This window comes from Cupressus sempervirens, chromosome 9 (assembly GCF_028749045.1).
Source record: "Cupressus sempervirens isolate cs-2001-9-10 chromosome 9, ASM2874904v1, whole genome shotgun sequence".
In the NCBI taxonomy this organism is placed as follows: Eukaryota; Viridiplantae; Streptophyta; class Pinopsida; order Cupressales; family Cupressaceae; genus Cupressus; species Cupressus sempervirens.
In genome coordinates this window covers 107,795,249-107,812,576 of record NC_143126.1, presented here as the reverse complement: position 1 = coordinate 107,812,576, position 17,328 = coordinate 107,795,249, and positions in this window count along the sequence as shown.

Genomic DNA, 17,328 nt, shown 5'->3' with positions numbered 1-17,328 from the left:
CATACCTAGAATCTCATCAAAAAACACATCGATATACTCATGAAGGAGTGGGTGATCATCAAGAGTCACTCTATTGCTCTCAGCATCCTTGAGATCACTGAGAGACACAAGAAACAACTAGAAACCCTTCCACACACTCTACTTCAGCTGATTAGCTGAGATCATATAAAGTGAGACTGGTCTCTGGATTCCCAAAGTTCCACTTCCCCCCCCCCGTGTCATCAACACATAGTACTACCTTATGATGACAATCAATATTTTCCTAATGGGTAGCTAACCAATCCATGCCTAACACAATGTCATATGATCCAAGAGTTAGAATTTGTAGATCGACTATGGTAGTGAAGGTTCTTGAATTCAAAATAGAACTCCTAACCAATGAGTCTCTAGACACCCTAGAACTTGTGGCTAACTTAACCTACCATCTATCAACTTAATACATTGCCACTAGCCCACATCATTGAAAAGAGATGGTGAAATGAAAAGAATTGGAGCACCAGAGTCAAACTAAACTAAAGTTGAAATAACATGCAATGTACCTATAGCCTTAACTACCATAACTTGATTCTTAGCTAGGCTATTTTCAACCACCACAAAGACTCTATGATTCTGACCCACATCTCCTATAGTAGGCTCAAATATTTTTGCACCCTTACCAGGTCCTATGGATGGTTTGATCAAAAAATCAAAAGATTTATGGCCAGGCTGGCCACAAGAGTAGCAATTTCCCCCAAAGCTAGCACCTATCCCTTGGCCACCCTAAGTAGCATTGGAAAATGGCGCACTACCCTTGCTAGAATTTTTTTGAAAATTTTGAGTAGGATGATCCTTTTGAGATTTATATCCTTATTTCTAATTATCCCCTTTCTTTCTTGAGGTACTAGAATCTTGTCCACCCTTCCCCCAAAACTTCTTCTTATTCTTACAGGAGGGACCACCCTGAGAGGGTTTAGATTGGGCTTGGCCCTTTCTAGAATACTAAGTGGATTGTGCATCATGTCCCTAATTCCTATCACCTTGGTTCTAAGAACTAGATATGCTACAAAAACCTCTAGCCAAATTTTCCTTTGTAATATGTTCCTTCTCTATAGCAAGAACAAGAGTCCTGGGTTGGTGCATACAAACTTCTCCAATGAGAGAATCCTTAAGGCCATAGATGAAATGATGAGCTAAGATAAAATATCATTTTTGTAGCATGAATACTACCTCAATTCAAAGAATTAGATTTCATACTGATCCACTATCATGTTTTCTTCTTGGATCACATGGAACTCATCAGCACGGGCTTCTCTAAACTAAGGAGATAAGAATCTCTCTTGGAACCTCTCCTCAAAGATCTCCTAGGTGAGATCTGCAACATTAACCTAAACCTTCTAACTCTCAATATTCCACCAAATGGATGCATGGTCCCTCAACTACATAATTGCAAAATGGGCCCTAATGTTGGTTGAATATGGATACATGGTGAAGTAGTGTTCCATGTCCAACAACCAAGTCTTAGCCTTGAGGCCACTCCCCTTGAAATCTTATGGTGGTGGTCTAGAACTTTGAAGGGACTTCATGATATCCAATCTGATGGAGTCCTCTCTATTGTGGTCTCAACCACCTGACGATACCCTTTGCCACCTAGTGGAGTAAGAGAATGCCCATGCTCATGTTCCTCCTCTCTATGCTCTAAATGATGGGAATCTCCATGATGAGATCCCTCTTCCCAATTATGATCCTATTGGCACTCCTCCACATGAGGGCCCAACCAAGCAAGAATCTCTTGGAGTACTAGCAAAAATACCCCCACTTCATCCTATTTAGTGTTATTACCCATTCTCCCTCTCCATCTTGACATTCCTCTTTATGGTGTTCATCTCCATGGTTACCACTATGGGTACCACCATAGCCACCAAATCTACATGCAGGAGGCATCACTATAAAAGCAACAAGATAATGTCAGAACAATATGATCATAAGCATAAGAATTGAAAACAAGAACCAATGAAATAGTAAATAATAAAACATAACATATCGATAGACAATAGAAATCAAAACCATAGTATAAGCAGAACATAGAGATCCCAATGTTGCAACATGGGCTCTAATACTAGATGTAATGCCCCGCCTAGAGATCCTTGGAACAAGGATGAAATACAAGCTAGAATATATATTTTTTTAAATAAGTGTAAGTGCACATGACAAGAACCTACATGGATCACAAAGATCACAATGGAAAACTGAACTACCATCCTAGCAACCAATGAATCTCCAAATGCCACTACTTACCAAAAGACTTAAAGAGAAAGATGCATAACTGAATTCAAATTGAACACATCACAAATTTAAAATGTGACACCATAGGGTTGAAGAGCACTAAAGATGGTATCCAAATCAGCTCTCAAAAAGTTCAAATTAGACCTAAAATTTCCCATTTCCCACCCTCACAAGTTTTTACAAAACCCAAGTGATACTTTAATATAGCGTTGGAAAGTATTGTTTGACATTCCTAAAGAAGGAGGGTGACACTTTCAGGGTTTGGGCGATAATTCTCTCAAAGGTGTGTGATACTTTAAGGGTATTTTACAAAATTTCATACAAGAAGGTGTGATACTGGAAAGTATCGCATGATATTTCTCCAAGAGGTGTGAGATAGAATCAAAGGATGCATGATACAATTTCTAAGGGCATCCATTACATTTTTGTGTTCACCATGCTGATAAATGGTTGCCCAAGGAACTCAAGAAACACATAAGGAGAACACAAAAGGATTTAAAAAAAGAATAAAACCTCTACATCAAGGAGTACTGGATCCACATTTTGAGGAAAGGACACTCGATCATAGTATGAAATATGGAAAGAACAACATCTAACCATCTAATAGATAAGAGTAAAAGCATGGAAAGTAAGAATCATAGTAACTAAAATAACATCACAATGAATAGTGCAATCAAGCTAAGTATGCAGTTCCTCCCAATGGTCAATGGCATCATAAGACCATCATGGGCCCTAGCCATCCCCTGCGCGTAACATCTCAAGCTACCAGTTAGATCATCAGTACTGTCATAATAGGGGCATCACTACTAAAACATGCTAAAATCAAAAGTATAAGGAAATCAAACATGATAGTAGTAAAGCATAAGATAAACATGCATGTAGATAACATCACCTTTCACATGCTAATCATCCTAATAAGGAAAGCATCAAAACTAATATCATCTAACATGATAAACAACCATCCAAATGAAAGCATAAATCACAAGAAACATACTTTCAAACCTGAAGTACCAAGTGAATACATCTAGCAATGGTTGCGTTAGAAAAATAGACCGTCTCTATACATTGGTCCCTAGCAGTGGTGAAGGTAGCTATGCCTCCCAACCATGTGCCATCCATAGGTCCACACCTACCATGCTAATGGAGATAAGGATCCAACCACAAACATGCAAAATAACATCATGGCTAACACACACACCATGTAATATGATGACTGAATCCAAGAGATAGATAATGCATAAACTATAGGCCCTAGTCAGACATCTCAATGGGCTACTATGTAGGGAGTGACATCATGGAGAGTTGGTTGGTATCAAAAAGCCCAAGCTAGTACTTGTGTAGATCCAACATCCCTCAACAAAAAAGCTCTAGCACCCCAGATCTTTTATTGTCTTAAGTTTATTACCACCTAGTATTTTATTTAATTATCACTTAATTAAAGCATCCTTCACCAACCCTCTAGGCACAATGATCACTAGGCTGCAAGGTAGAAGCCCCTTTATATGCTATGCTACTCTACCCATGCTCATCCAATGATGAGTGCTCATTGGCATGAAAATTCTCAACCCATCCCAAATGATCACAACTTCTAGAAGTACCATTGAAGATCAAGCCCTGTAGGTCACCTGGTAGATGTATTCGTGTGTGGCGCATGACCATCATGAGGATCATACTATAAGGACTTGATGAGAACAAAAACATAAAATCAATTAGCTGAAAACATTTCAGGATGACAGATACTACACACATCCCAATACAACATAAAGTGCAAAAGTTGTTTGACAGATATCCAAATGGATCATCGAAGTCCACAATCCACGTTGTGCCAAGAAAAACTAAGAAAATAAGGCAGCATGTTAAATGAGGCAAAAACCCAAAATTTTATAAAAAAAATTTGAAATTAAAACCCATTCGGCCTTTCGGTGCAAAAACCCCAAAAATCCAAAAATAAATGAAATCAAACATCATATGCAAAAATGGCTAGTATAACAGCTCAAAACCCCAAACCCCTATTTCAAAAATAGGGAAAAATGTTCATACCTAACCAACCGGCCAGAACTAGCAAATAGAAATGAAGGGGAATACTAGTTCTTGGCCTCCTAAAAAATTGCTACAAGAATCAAAAGCTAAAATAGAGAAAAAGCAATAAAATGAGAAAGCCCTACTTGACATCAAAATGGGTAAAAATAGATACTCACACAATAAAATAAATCACCTACCAAATCTGCTAAAATTAATGGCAAAGCATAAACTCCCTAAGCCAAATCCAACGAGACCAACCTTACAAAGATACCATGCTCATAGCTCCTAGGACAAGCAAAACAAGAATCCTTTAGAAGAGGATTTCCAAAATGGCTCTCAAATTTCCAATTCTAAAAAGTGAGAAGTGAAGAATGAATTCACTTTTTCATTACTTATTCATTTTTTGAGTGAATAGTCGATTATGAAAAATAGCCAGCTGGAGTAGTTAAACTTTGAATTGACCCAAAAGCTACCAAAAATTAAATCTAAAATGTTTTAAAACCTGAAAATCTAAAATTATAAAAAATAACTTAACACTTTTGCAAAAAATGGGAACTTCTAAATACATATACACTCTCACTAGTCTAATCACATAATGCAGATGAGTTTAAATTTACTAGTCACCGAAAGGTTTAGATTTGAACAACTTAAAATAATGATATATCTACCATACAAGGATGATACTAGTAAAATATAAACAAATGAATCACTAACTCCATGTGCCACTACCAGGGATATAAATTCCTACACACTAAAATACATGATCAAGTGCAACTGCATATAATATCATAGCTAAAGCAACACATGTATTAAAATATCTATTTAATCTATTTACATCACTCACATTTGTAGAAAGCATAAAGATACAAGAATGAAGTAAATAACCATAGCATAAAATTCATCTCATAACATAACAAACAAATATGTCCCAATAAACCATATAACCAGATATCATCATAGATCTACTATCATCTAAAAATAGCATAGCAATAAAGCATCTATGGTATTGAATCAAAGTATGACATCCAACCCTCAGGTCATTATAAGGGACAAAATGAGGGTATCAAGTATCTCTCAAATCAAAATAGACAAGGTATAGAGTGCAAAAATGAGAGGCACTACAAATAGAATATGAAAGAAAGTGAAAAATGGAAGGAAATGAAATGGTTTGAGATTTGAAAGCTATGGGATGAGATGTCAACTTTTGAGATTCAAAAGCCACAAAATGAAATAGATGAAATGCATGAATTAAAGGTAATTTGATGAAGAAAATGAAATGCAGGCCATAATTGTAGAAAAATAGGGAAAGTAAAATATAATGAAATGAAACAAATTGTGATATGTAAGGAAATGAAATGGGATGTGATGAAATGAAATTGTTTTAGATTCAAAAGCCATGTCATGCAGTAGATGATGTGGTGAAATGTTATAGTGACTAGAATTGTTTGAGATATGAAAGCCATGTACTGCAGTAGATGATGTGGTGAAATGCAATAGCATGGTAGTGATAATGTGAGGAGCCAAAGTTCATGATAATTGAGTGCTAAAAGCTTGCCTTGATGTTGATGGTGTTGTATTTTATAGGATAACCAATCATGAATTTTTTGAATGATGTCATGAAGGCCTCCTTGTGTAATCCTAACTTATGTGTTAATCATTTTTTTTTAAAGAACACAAGAAGAAAATGCAAACTAAATGAATGCAACTAACTGTCACTTTGTAAAGAGATGCAAAACTAATTGTCATCATAGAGTGTTTAATAAAAAGTGACTAAGTATTAACATCACTAGCTCAGCTATGGTGATATGAATACTATGTCATGCTGAGGAGTACCAAGAAACATAAACAATGTATATGAAAAATATGACAATTATTAGAAAACAAAGTTATATCCATAGAATAATAAAAATAGGCATCACATGTTGATAAAATATCATTACTTCATCCCAACACCTCTAATAAAGCACATCATCAAGGCACCAGAAGTACATAATACTGAAAAAACCATTACTTGCAGGCTAGGCATCTTGTCAGTTGTGTGTAATAGTGTCAAGTTTGTTCAGTTCTGACTAGGAGCAACTATTGTACTAGTCGGATAAGAAAGTGTGTGATGTTTTAGTGGTAATTGAGTAGTGGATTCTATTTGGTGATGTGTGTTGATGGGAGTCAAGGTGTCTGAGTGTTAGAGCCAAGGGTCAAGTGTACCTAGTACCAGTGTAGAAGGATACAAAGAGCAGATATATGGTGAGACTAGTAAATAACATGTCTTAGGAGAGTAGTAGCCATAAGTAAGCAGACATCATGGAATGGAACAAAGTAAGGTAGAGAGTAGAATATGGCTAGTGGATATATTAAGAAGTTGTAGGAAGCATGCAAGTGGAGGTATGTCAAGCTCACTAGATCAATTGTAGGAGGAAGGTGATGCTATCCAGGGAAGGTGGATGATGTAAGGGAAGAAAGAAAAGTGCATTCAATGAACCTCCGAGGAACTAGTGTATTAGTTAGAACCAAAAGTGTTAATTCTAGAGCTAGTGAAGCAAGTCATGTGGAACAAGGGTCAGTACAACCCACAAAGGTGGGGAGTAGGGTAGAAGAAACACCCTTGTTAGCATTAATGATGTTGTCAGGGACTAATGTGCAATAGGCATTGCAAGTGGTATTGGATGATGAGCCAATGACATAGGTGCAAAATAGTCTATCTAGGATGACAAAGAGTATGTCAAGAGTAGAGAAGGAGATGGGGGATATAAAATCTCCTAAAATGTCCATGGGAGAAGCTCTGAAAGATGCAAGAGGTGTTAGCAGGCTGAGGAGTGATCATGTTGTTTACTTAGCCCTGGAATTATGGGACAAGGGTCAACAAAAGTGGAAGGGAGTAGTGTAAATGTGAAAAATTCCTGGCTAGAAGCAAATGGTGGAGATCAATCATCAAGTGATATAGAAGAATTATAAAGAATGTTGGTTGCAAAAAGAGTCTAATTAAAAAATGTAGAATAAGAAGTCACATTTCTGCTAGGATTGATGGAGAAAGTGCAAGAAGATGGAGCACAAAAAGCGTTAAGATGGCTACAAGTGATGCTGGATATAGAGCGAGTGTGGGTGCAATCACTAGAAGTAGAACTCCATATAAATAAATTTCTAGTGGAGGGATATGATGCAAAAATGCAGGCAGAGTGGTTACTATTGGATACAATTGTTCAATTGTGTATTGTCTTTGATCTTACACAAATGTAATATCAATTATCAGTTGGAGTCTACCAAGCTCAATTGGTCAACAAGGCAAAAGATATAGTCTATCGAGCTTAGAAGGTTTGCAAGAAGGTTTATAATGTCTACCAAGTGTTCTCAAACTTTGCCTTGTGCAAATAGTTGTTATTGAGCTTTCAAGGTTACCAAAGGAAATTTAGTGTCTACAAAGCTAACTCAATCATCAAAGGAAAATATGGCAGAAAACAATTCTTATCGAGCTCTCATGGTTAGCGAAGGAAATTTAGTTCTTATCGAGCTCACTTAGTAGCCAAAGGATTTCATAGAATTTTTAGTGTTAACCGAGTTGAGATGGTTAACTTAGGAAAAAATTTCTAGAGCAGTGTTTATCGAGGAGGGTTGGCCAATGAAGGATTTCATTGTTTTGGGAAATAAATTTTATTTTTTTAATGTAATATTTGTAGCTAATTGATGTATGGTTTATTGGTAAATGTAACTTGTGAATGAGATGACTTGATAATTTGAATGGTATATATAAGAGGTCAAGTTGAAAATTCTAAGTTTGATTTGATGTGATATGAATGTGAAGGAGGGTTGATTATTGTGAGAGAAAATTTTGAAGGATGATTAGAGATCATTAAGGAGCAAAAAAGCTATATTTGGTCTAGGAGGATCTAATTATGTAGAATAGAGATCTCTAATCAACAAATTTAGTTACATCTTATTCAAGTCAATTCATTGTTACTTTCTAACCATTGTAGTAGTGATTCCAAAATTTCTTAATAGAGTTGGTTTAGTAGCCATTTTGTAAATCGTTTGACAAGATGATAGTTCAATTGAATTTTTTTAAAGACCTTAAGCAAGGCCACTCTGAATAGGGTGATTAAATCTTCTAATAGGGTCACACCTAATAGTGCATTTTGTAACCTTTAATAGTGTTGGCTCCTAACAAGGCTCATTTCAGAAGAGCAAAAATTGTTAGATAGTTACTTGCTATTTTTTCCCATATTGGGTTTCCATACTAAATCTGGTGTCTCTTGTGTTCATGTTATTTACTTTTATGCATGTTAATAATTATGAATGCTTAAAGATTAGTAACAAGTTAATCTACCAAGTTACAATATTTTTGTGAATGTTTACTGAGTGACAACAATAACTTGTTGACATCTAAGGGATCTGTGGACTTATTTTTGTAATAACTGATTCACCACCCTCCACCCCTCCCCCCCCTCTTAGTGACTCCATCTATAATTTCAACAATTGGTATCAGAGCTTTTGGTGCTTTCAAGAAATATTTCAAGGATCTAAGCTAAAGATTAGGATGTCTTACAAGAGGGAAATTCTAAGACTTAATAGGGACAACTTCTCAGCATGGCAGGGATTGATGAGACTTCATCTAGCTTCTATTGGTGATAAAGGGCTAAAGTACCTTGATGAGAAATATGCATAACCTACTGGCACATTATTTGTCAATGATATTGCTGAAAAGAAGACTCACAACAACATGATGATAGATATTGAATCTACCCTAAGTTGTGAAGAATTTGATGATATCAAGGATTCTAGAACTACCTTGGAAATGTGGAACAAGCTAAAAGAGATCTATGGAGGTGATGATAATGTGAGAAGAGCCAAAGTAGAAAGTTTTAGAGATCAATTTGATCAAATGAGGATGAGAGAAGATGAAAAAATTGCAAAATATGTTGAAATATTTAAAGCAAGTGTTAGTGCAATCAAAGAATCTAGAGGAATAGTTATAAGTAAAGTTCTTAGAACACTACTCCCCATTTATGCAATTAGAGTGTCTACAGTTCAAGAAAGAGGATGTGAAAAAAATCATAAGATAAATTTAGAGGCCATAGTTAGAAGATTGACTACATTCAAGCTAGATAACTATGATAATTATGTTCTAGCTACTAAGAATATTGAATCAACATTTGAAGCCAAGCTTTCACTCAAGGAGAAAGGCAAGAAGATAAAGGATTTTTAGTCAAATAGTGATGAAGAATCATAATAGAGTTTAGACAGTGATCTTAAGGTAGTTGAAGCTCTATTAGCAAGGAAATATTCAAGAGGCAAAGGGAAATACAAAGGTGAGGTTCCTCTAATCTATTTTTCTTGTGAAGAAATTGGACATATTGCTGCTAGGTGCCCAAATAAGTAGAACAAGGATGAGAAGAAAGGTCACAAGTGCAATGACAAGAAAGACTTCAAATCTTTCAAGGACAAAGGTAAGAAAACATGTTTCATGGCTAAAGATTTAAATGATTCTGATAATGAAGAAGAAGATGAAATTTTTTACATTACTATACAGGATAAGTCTGATAATGATGAGGGAATGGTACTTATTTCTCATGTGAGAAAAAATGATACATGGATCTTATAGATAGTGGATGTTCACATCACATGACTGGTGAGTAAACTAAGTTTGAACATTTTGAAGACTATGATGGTGGCAGTGTGAGGTTTAGTACTAATGAACCTTGTTGCATAAAAGGAAAAGGAAGAATCTCATTAACCAAAGAACTTGTATTTGCTAATGATTATTGGGTAGAAGGACTAAAACACAATCTATTAAGTGTGGCACAACTACTCAATAATGGATTCAAAGTGAAATTCATGCATAAAAATGCAAGATTGCTTGATGGAAAAGGAAAGTTGATTGGATTAGGTACTCAAACAAAAGGTAACTTCTTTTATCTTGAACTTGGTGAATGTTCATGTTTTATTGCTCAAGTTGAATAAATTTGGTTGTGTCATGTGAACTTTTATAACTCGGCAAAAATAAGTAAATTCAAGAAAGTAAAAGGCATTCCTAACATAAAGAAACCTAAGGTTGGTCTATGCAAGAATTGTTAAGTTGGAAAGATGTGAAAGAATAGCTTTAAAAGTAAAAGCTATCAGTCTCAAAATGTTTTAAAAATTGTGCATACTAATTTGTGTGGATCTATTGAAATTGAAAGTTATACTGCTAAAAATTTATTCATTCTTTTTGTTGTTGATTACTCAAGAATGATGATTGTCATGTACCTAAGAGAGAAATCAAAAGAATTTGAGAAGTTCAAATGGTATTTGGCCAAAGTAGAAAAGGAAATTGGAAAAAAACTGAAATGCTTGAGGTCAAACAGAGGTGGTGAATTCATTTCACATGAGTTCAATAAATTTTGCATTGAAAGGGAAATCAAAAGGTAGGTTTCAGCACTTGGAACTCCTAAACAAAAATGAATAGTTGAAAGAAGGAATAGCTTTATCATGGACTGTGCAAGAACCTTAATGATTGAAAAGAGAATTGCTATCAAATATTGGAAAGAAGCTATCAATACTGTATTTCATACCTTGAACTGAGTACAACTAAAGAAGGACTAATTCAAAACCCACTATGAGTTATGGTATGGCTACAAACCCAATGTAAGTTACCCAAAAGTATTTGGAAGCAAATGTTACATTTTGAAAGAATCTAAGAAAGGTAAATTTGATATGAAGGGTGATGAAGGAATATTTTTGGGATATTCTTGCAAGAGTAAACTATATAGATGTTTGAATTTGTCTACTCACAAATTCGTAGAAAGCACACATGTGAAAATTGATGAGTTTGCAGGAATAATTAAAGAAGAAAGAAAAAGGGAACCATAAGACTATAGGAAATTTGTTTTCATTGAACCTGATACAGTGCCAAACGCACCTATCAATCAAGAATCTTCTACTACCAAGTCTTCAATAACTAAGTTACAGGAAGTTCAAACTGAGCTATAGGAACCTGAGTCATGTTTTGATGCTATCGAGCCAATACATACCAAGTCTGAAGGACCTGTACTATAGACAAGATAGTTAGAACCTAAAGCTAAAGTTGAAGAGGATGAAAATGCAAAGCATTCAAAAGGAAATGAACCTATATTAGCTAAGTATGTTAGGAGGCATCATGCACTAGATTAGATCATTCAAGATAAATTTTAAGGAACTATGACAAGAAGTAAAGTGAAAGGAACTTGTTTACTTGTTGATTTTGAACCTAAAAATGTCAAGATGCATTAGAAAATGAAAGTTGGATTGAAGCTATGAATGAAGAGATAGAGCAGATAGAGAAAAACAAAACATGGACTCTTGTACCTAGGCTTAAGGACAAAAATGTGATTAGAACTAAGTTGGTATTTAGAAATAAGCTAAATGAAGATGGTAAGGTGTTAAGGAACAAAACTAGATTGGTATGCAAAGGATACTCTGAAGAAGAAGGTGTAAACTATGGAGAGAATTTTTCTCCTATTCGAAGATTAGAAGGTGTTAGAACCTTACTTGAATATGCTACATACAAAAGATTCAAAGCTTATCAGATGGATGTCAAGTCAACATCTCTCAATGGTATACTAGATGAAGATGTTTACATTGAACAGCTTGAAGGTATTGTTGATCTAGACAAGAAGGACATAGTTTGAAAATTACATAAAGCATTGTATGGTCTAAAGTAAGCCCTAGAGCATGGTATCAAAGACTGCATAACTATCTTATTCAGATTGGTTTTCAAAGAACTAATGATAATAGTAGCTTGCATATCAAGGAAGGACCAGATAATAAGATTGTTTTGGTAGAAATATTTTTAGATGATATTTTGTTCATAGGAAATGATGATCTTTGCAAAGAATTTTTAGAACAAATGAATAAGGAATTTGAAATGTCAATGTTTGGTGAGATCAAATTCTTTGTTGGTCTTCAAATTCAATAGAATAAGAATGGCATCTACATCACTCAATCTAAATATATTTCCCTTGAAGTTGGCATTGTAGCAAGATTTTCAGCAAAACCAAAAGAAAATCACACGATGGAAATCAAAAGGATAATGAGATATTTGAAAGGAACTAAAGATTATTGATTATGCTATAGACTTGGAGGAAATCTAGATTTATAAGTGTTTACTAATGTAGATTGGGCAAGAAACATTGATGAAAAAAAGAGTACAACTAGAGGAGCTTTCTTTCTTGGAAAGAGGTTGGTTTCTTGGACAAGTAAAAAGAAAATTTTTACATCCTAGTCCACATTAGAGGTTGAATATGTTGCAGTAATAGTAAACTATTCAAATGTTGTTTGGTTCAAATAGTTACTGGAAGGTATGAAGGAAGAAATCAAAGAACCTATTGTTATGTTTTGTGACAATACAAGTGCAATTAACATATCCAAGAATCCAGTGATGAATTCAAAAACCAAGAATATTTCTATAAAGTATCACTTTGTTAGAGAATTGGTGAAAGATAAGGAGTTCGGATTGGAATATGTCCATACAAAGGAACAAATTACTGACATATTCACAAAGCCTTTATCTAAGGATGCATTCTTGTATCTAAGAGGTAAATTAGGGGTCATTCCTCTATCTGAAGCTCACTAAAATACAATTTTAGTGATCCATCAATAGCAATAGAATTGAAGATCTATCAATTGATGTAGCAAAGTAATTAAGACATTACATATGAATCAATACTTAAGGTACATTGAATTTCATTTGAGTTGTGTTGTCAAAGAGGGAGAGTTTACTATCATATCTTTCTAAAAAATTTAAGAAAAAGAGAGTTTATGCAAGAGGGAGAGATTACTATGAAAGAGGGTGATTACTATATTTGAGGAGTTTTGTGGAATGAAATGTAAGGAGGAGAAGCATTTTTTCAGAAAAGACTTGTTTTCAAATTCATTCTACTATGACATGTTGTGTTGCCATCAATGCCAAAGAGGGAGATTCTTGGACATAATTGTTCAATTGTGTATTGTCTTTGATGTTACAAAAATGTCATATCAATTATTAGTCAAAGTCTACCGAGCTTAGTTGGTTAGCAAGGAAAAAGATAGAGTCTACTGAGCTCAAAAGGTTTGCAAGAAGGTTTATAGTGTCTACTGAGCATTCTCAGACTTTACCTTGTGTAGAAAGTTGTTACTGAGATTTCAAGGTTAGCAAAGGAAATTCATTGTCTATCGAGCTTACTCAGTCATCAAAGGAAAATATGGTAGAGAATAGTTCTTATCAAGCTCTCATGGTTAGCAAAGAAAATTCAGTTCTTATAGAGTTCACTTGGTAGCCAATGAATTTCATAGAATTTGCAGTGTTAACCAAGTTGAGATGGTTAACCTAGGAAATTTTTTCTGGAGCAATATTTACTAAGCAGGGTCAGTCAATGAAGGATTTCATTGTTTTGGGAAATAAAGTTTATTTGTTTATTAGTAAATGTAACTTGTGAATGAGCTAACTTGATAATTTGAATGGTATATATAAGAGGTCAAGTTGAGAATTCTAAGTGTAATTTGATGTGATATGAATGTGAAGGAGGGATAATTATTGTGAGAGTGAATTTTGAAGGATGATTAGAGATCATTGAGGAGTATAAAATCTATATTTGATCAAAGAGGACCTAATGGTGCAAAATAGAGATTTGTAATCAAAAAATTTAGTTGCATCTTATTCAGGTCAATTCATTGTTACTTGCTAACCATTGTAGCAATGATTCCAAAATCTTAACAATGTTGGTTTAGTAGCCATTTTTTAAATCCTCTAACAAGGTGACAGTTCAGTTAAATTTTTCTAAAGACCTCTAGCAAGGACACTCTTAATAGGGTGATTAAATCCTCTAATAGGTTCACACCTAACAGTGTGTTTTGTAACCTTTAACAAGGTTGGCTCCTAACAAGGCTCACTTTAGAAGAGTGAAAATTGGTAGCTAGTTACTTGGTGGTTTTTCCCATATTAGGTTTCCACATTAAATTTGGTGTCTCTTGTATTCATGTTATTTACTTTTATGCATGTTAATAATTGTGAATGATTAAAGATCAGTAACAAGTTAATCTACCAAGTTACAACATTTTTGTGAATGTTTACTGAGTGACAACAATAAGTAACTTGTTGACATCTAAGGGATTTGTGGACTTTTTTTTGTGGTAACTAATTCACCCCCCCCCCCCCCCCCCCCCCGCCCCCCTTCTCAATTACTCCATCTATAATTCCAATAGTTACTAACTCAAAGGTTGTAGGAGTCTCTAAAGATGGTGTAAGTGGGTTTAGAAAGTGCTTAGAATGAGCTCATGTTGTTGTAATCATAGTCTGAGTCATTTAGGGAGGTGATTGCAAAAGAAAACTCCCTATCATTAAAGCTTAGGATTGGTTAGCATTAAGTGAGGGGAAGGTTAGACAATTGCACCGACATTTGGGCAAGGTAAAAGAAAATGTGGAGCACTAGAAAATGGGAATAGATCAAAATTAGCAAGAGTGAGATGTGGCCCAATGAGCGATCACTATATCAGGAGTAAAGAAGTTGGTGGAGAATGTATTTGTGGAAATGCATTGGATGAAAAAGGTACACTAGGAAGCCACTTATTATATGGGATGTTATCATCAAGCATTCCCAAATAAGGATTGGTGACAAATAGAATTCATGGATAGGGAGTTTACACATCTATTAAATGTGCAATTACATGGTGGGAGCTTTCCAATTCCTATTGATGTGGTGTAGGTGTAGAGGACTGATGCTTGGAGCTTCCTCGTCTAGAGTTAGGTTGGAAGAAACACCATTGGTTGGATACCCTATCTTGCTACCTCCTCTAGGGAGGCTAGAATAAATAATCTGCCATACATTTATCAAATGTAAAGTTGTCCTTGCCATTGTAGTAGAATAAAATTTTGTTCTTGTTGTTGTGGTAAGAAAAGGGACAGCTAATTTTGATTATAATATATTGTGATGTTTGTTTTTGGTATTTTCAAAATATATTTGGTTGTTTTTAGCATTTTGAGGAATATGTGAATGTTTTTGGGATTTTTGATAGATATTTGAATGTTTTTGTAATTTTTGAAATTTTTTAGAAAGGTTTTAATCTCCATAAAAGTGGGAAGAATAAGATATGTAGAGGAAGGAACCTATATGCAAGGAACTAAATGTCCATGTGGGCTTGTATTTAAAGATGAGTAGAGATTTGCATAACATTTGGAGAGTCCTAATATGTAAGGCGTAATTCTGGGTATATAAATAACCCTTATAGATGATTACAAGGCCAACATTGGGATGTTTCTTTAGGTGTGTTCCAAGATGGATACTCTCAAGGCCCATGGAAAGGCATTTGGGCCTAAAACGTTACTTGAGGGGCATAACAAAGGCATTTGGGGGCCAAAAAAAGGTGCTTGAGGGGCTCAAAAAAGGCATTTGGGCCTAAAATGGTGTTTGAGGGGCTTGAAAAAGGTGTTTTGGCCTAAAAAGGTGCTTGAGGGGCCTAAAAAAGGTGCTTGGGTGTAAAAAGGAACTCGAGGGGCCTGAGAAAGGTGCTTGGGCCCAAAAAAACACTTGAGGGGCCTCAAAAAGGCACTCTAGCCTAAAAAGGCGATTAAGGTTCCTCAAAAAGGCCCTTGGGCCTAAAATGATGCTTGAGAGGCTTGAAAAAGGCACTTGAGGGGCCTGAAAAAGGCATTTGGGCCTAAAAAGGTGCTTGAGGGGCCTAAAACGATGTTTGGGCTTAAAAGGACACCTGGGCCTTGAGAGAGGCAAAATAAGGCAATGAAAAATGCACTTTGACCTAAAAAGGTATTTTGGCCTAAAAAGGCATTTGAGGGGCCTAAAAAGGGTGCTTGGGCTAGAAAAGGCACTACAGGTGGACCAAGGTCTCACGCATACGCTTCCTTATTCTATGCCCCTCGTTAAGTGAGGAAAAAAGTGTTTGACAGATATCCGGGGTTTCAGGATAGCATAGATATATTTGTTGAAGGGGCGAGACCAATCATGGCCACAACAACATAAGTAAGACTAATGATCCATTGGGAATTGTTGTTCATGAGAAGAGGAAGGAAAAGGGGAAACCTCTTGCACTATACACATTGTGCTAGATTTTCTTAAGTCCAACAAAATGTTTCAGGACATTACTAGACTACTTCTTAATATCAGTAAGGCACATTGAATTCAAATATTTTATATCCTATTGTATAGCCTATTTGAGCTAAAGTGAGCCACATTGACAAGAACTTTGAGATATTGTTAGTTTTTCGAGCTTTTGTGGCTATGTTTGGCAATTAATACCCCCTTTTGAATGTTTTTGGCTATTTTTGACAATTTTGGAATTTGTTTGATAATTTTGGACAATTTTTGAATTCTTTTCATACTTTTGGACAATTTTTCAATTTTTTGGTTATTTTTGTCAATTTTTCAATTTTTTTGATAATTTTGGACAATTTTTGAATTTTTTTGGATAATTTTGGACAGTTTTTGAATTTTTTTGATAATTTTGGAAATATTTTTGAAATTTTTGATAATTTTACACAATTTTTGATTTTTTGATATATTTGGACAATTTTTTTTTTTTTTTGGTTTTTTTGTCAATTTTTGAATTTATTTGATAATTTTGGACAATTTTTAAATTTTTGGGAGTGGAATGAGGATGTAAGTGAGCTTTGTTGGAATATAGGGGTATTTAGGACCATGTAAGGCACCTAAAGAGGAAAGGAGACCAAGAGCAGGCAAAATGGTGAAAAGTGGGTGTGGATAGCAATACTTAGGAAATGGGAGGAAATGAAAGAAGTTTAGGACATCAAATGGGTTAACTAAGGGCTAAAATAAATATTGGGGATTGTTGATCAAGATGGATAGCTGAGATGTGCATTGATTTTCCTGCAATTCATGTCTTTTGTATCTCAATACATAGGCTAACTACATGTTTGTCTTGAGTTGTTGTGCTTCTCTTAGTGCTATTATACTGGCTATCTCTATTGTGGTGAACTATATCTAAGGCCAAAGAACCACTGAACTATAACTCACATCTCACTTGGGTATGTGTGAAATTAACTCAACTATGCTACATAAGCCTTAAACAAGAAAAAAATGTCTTGAT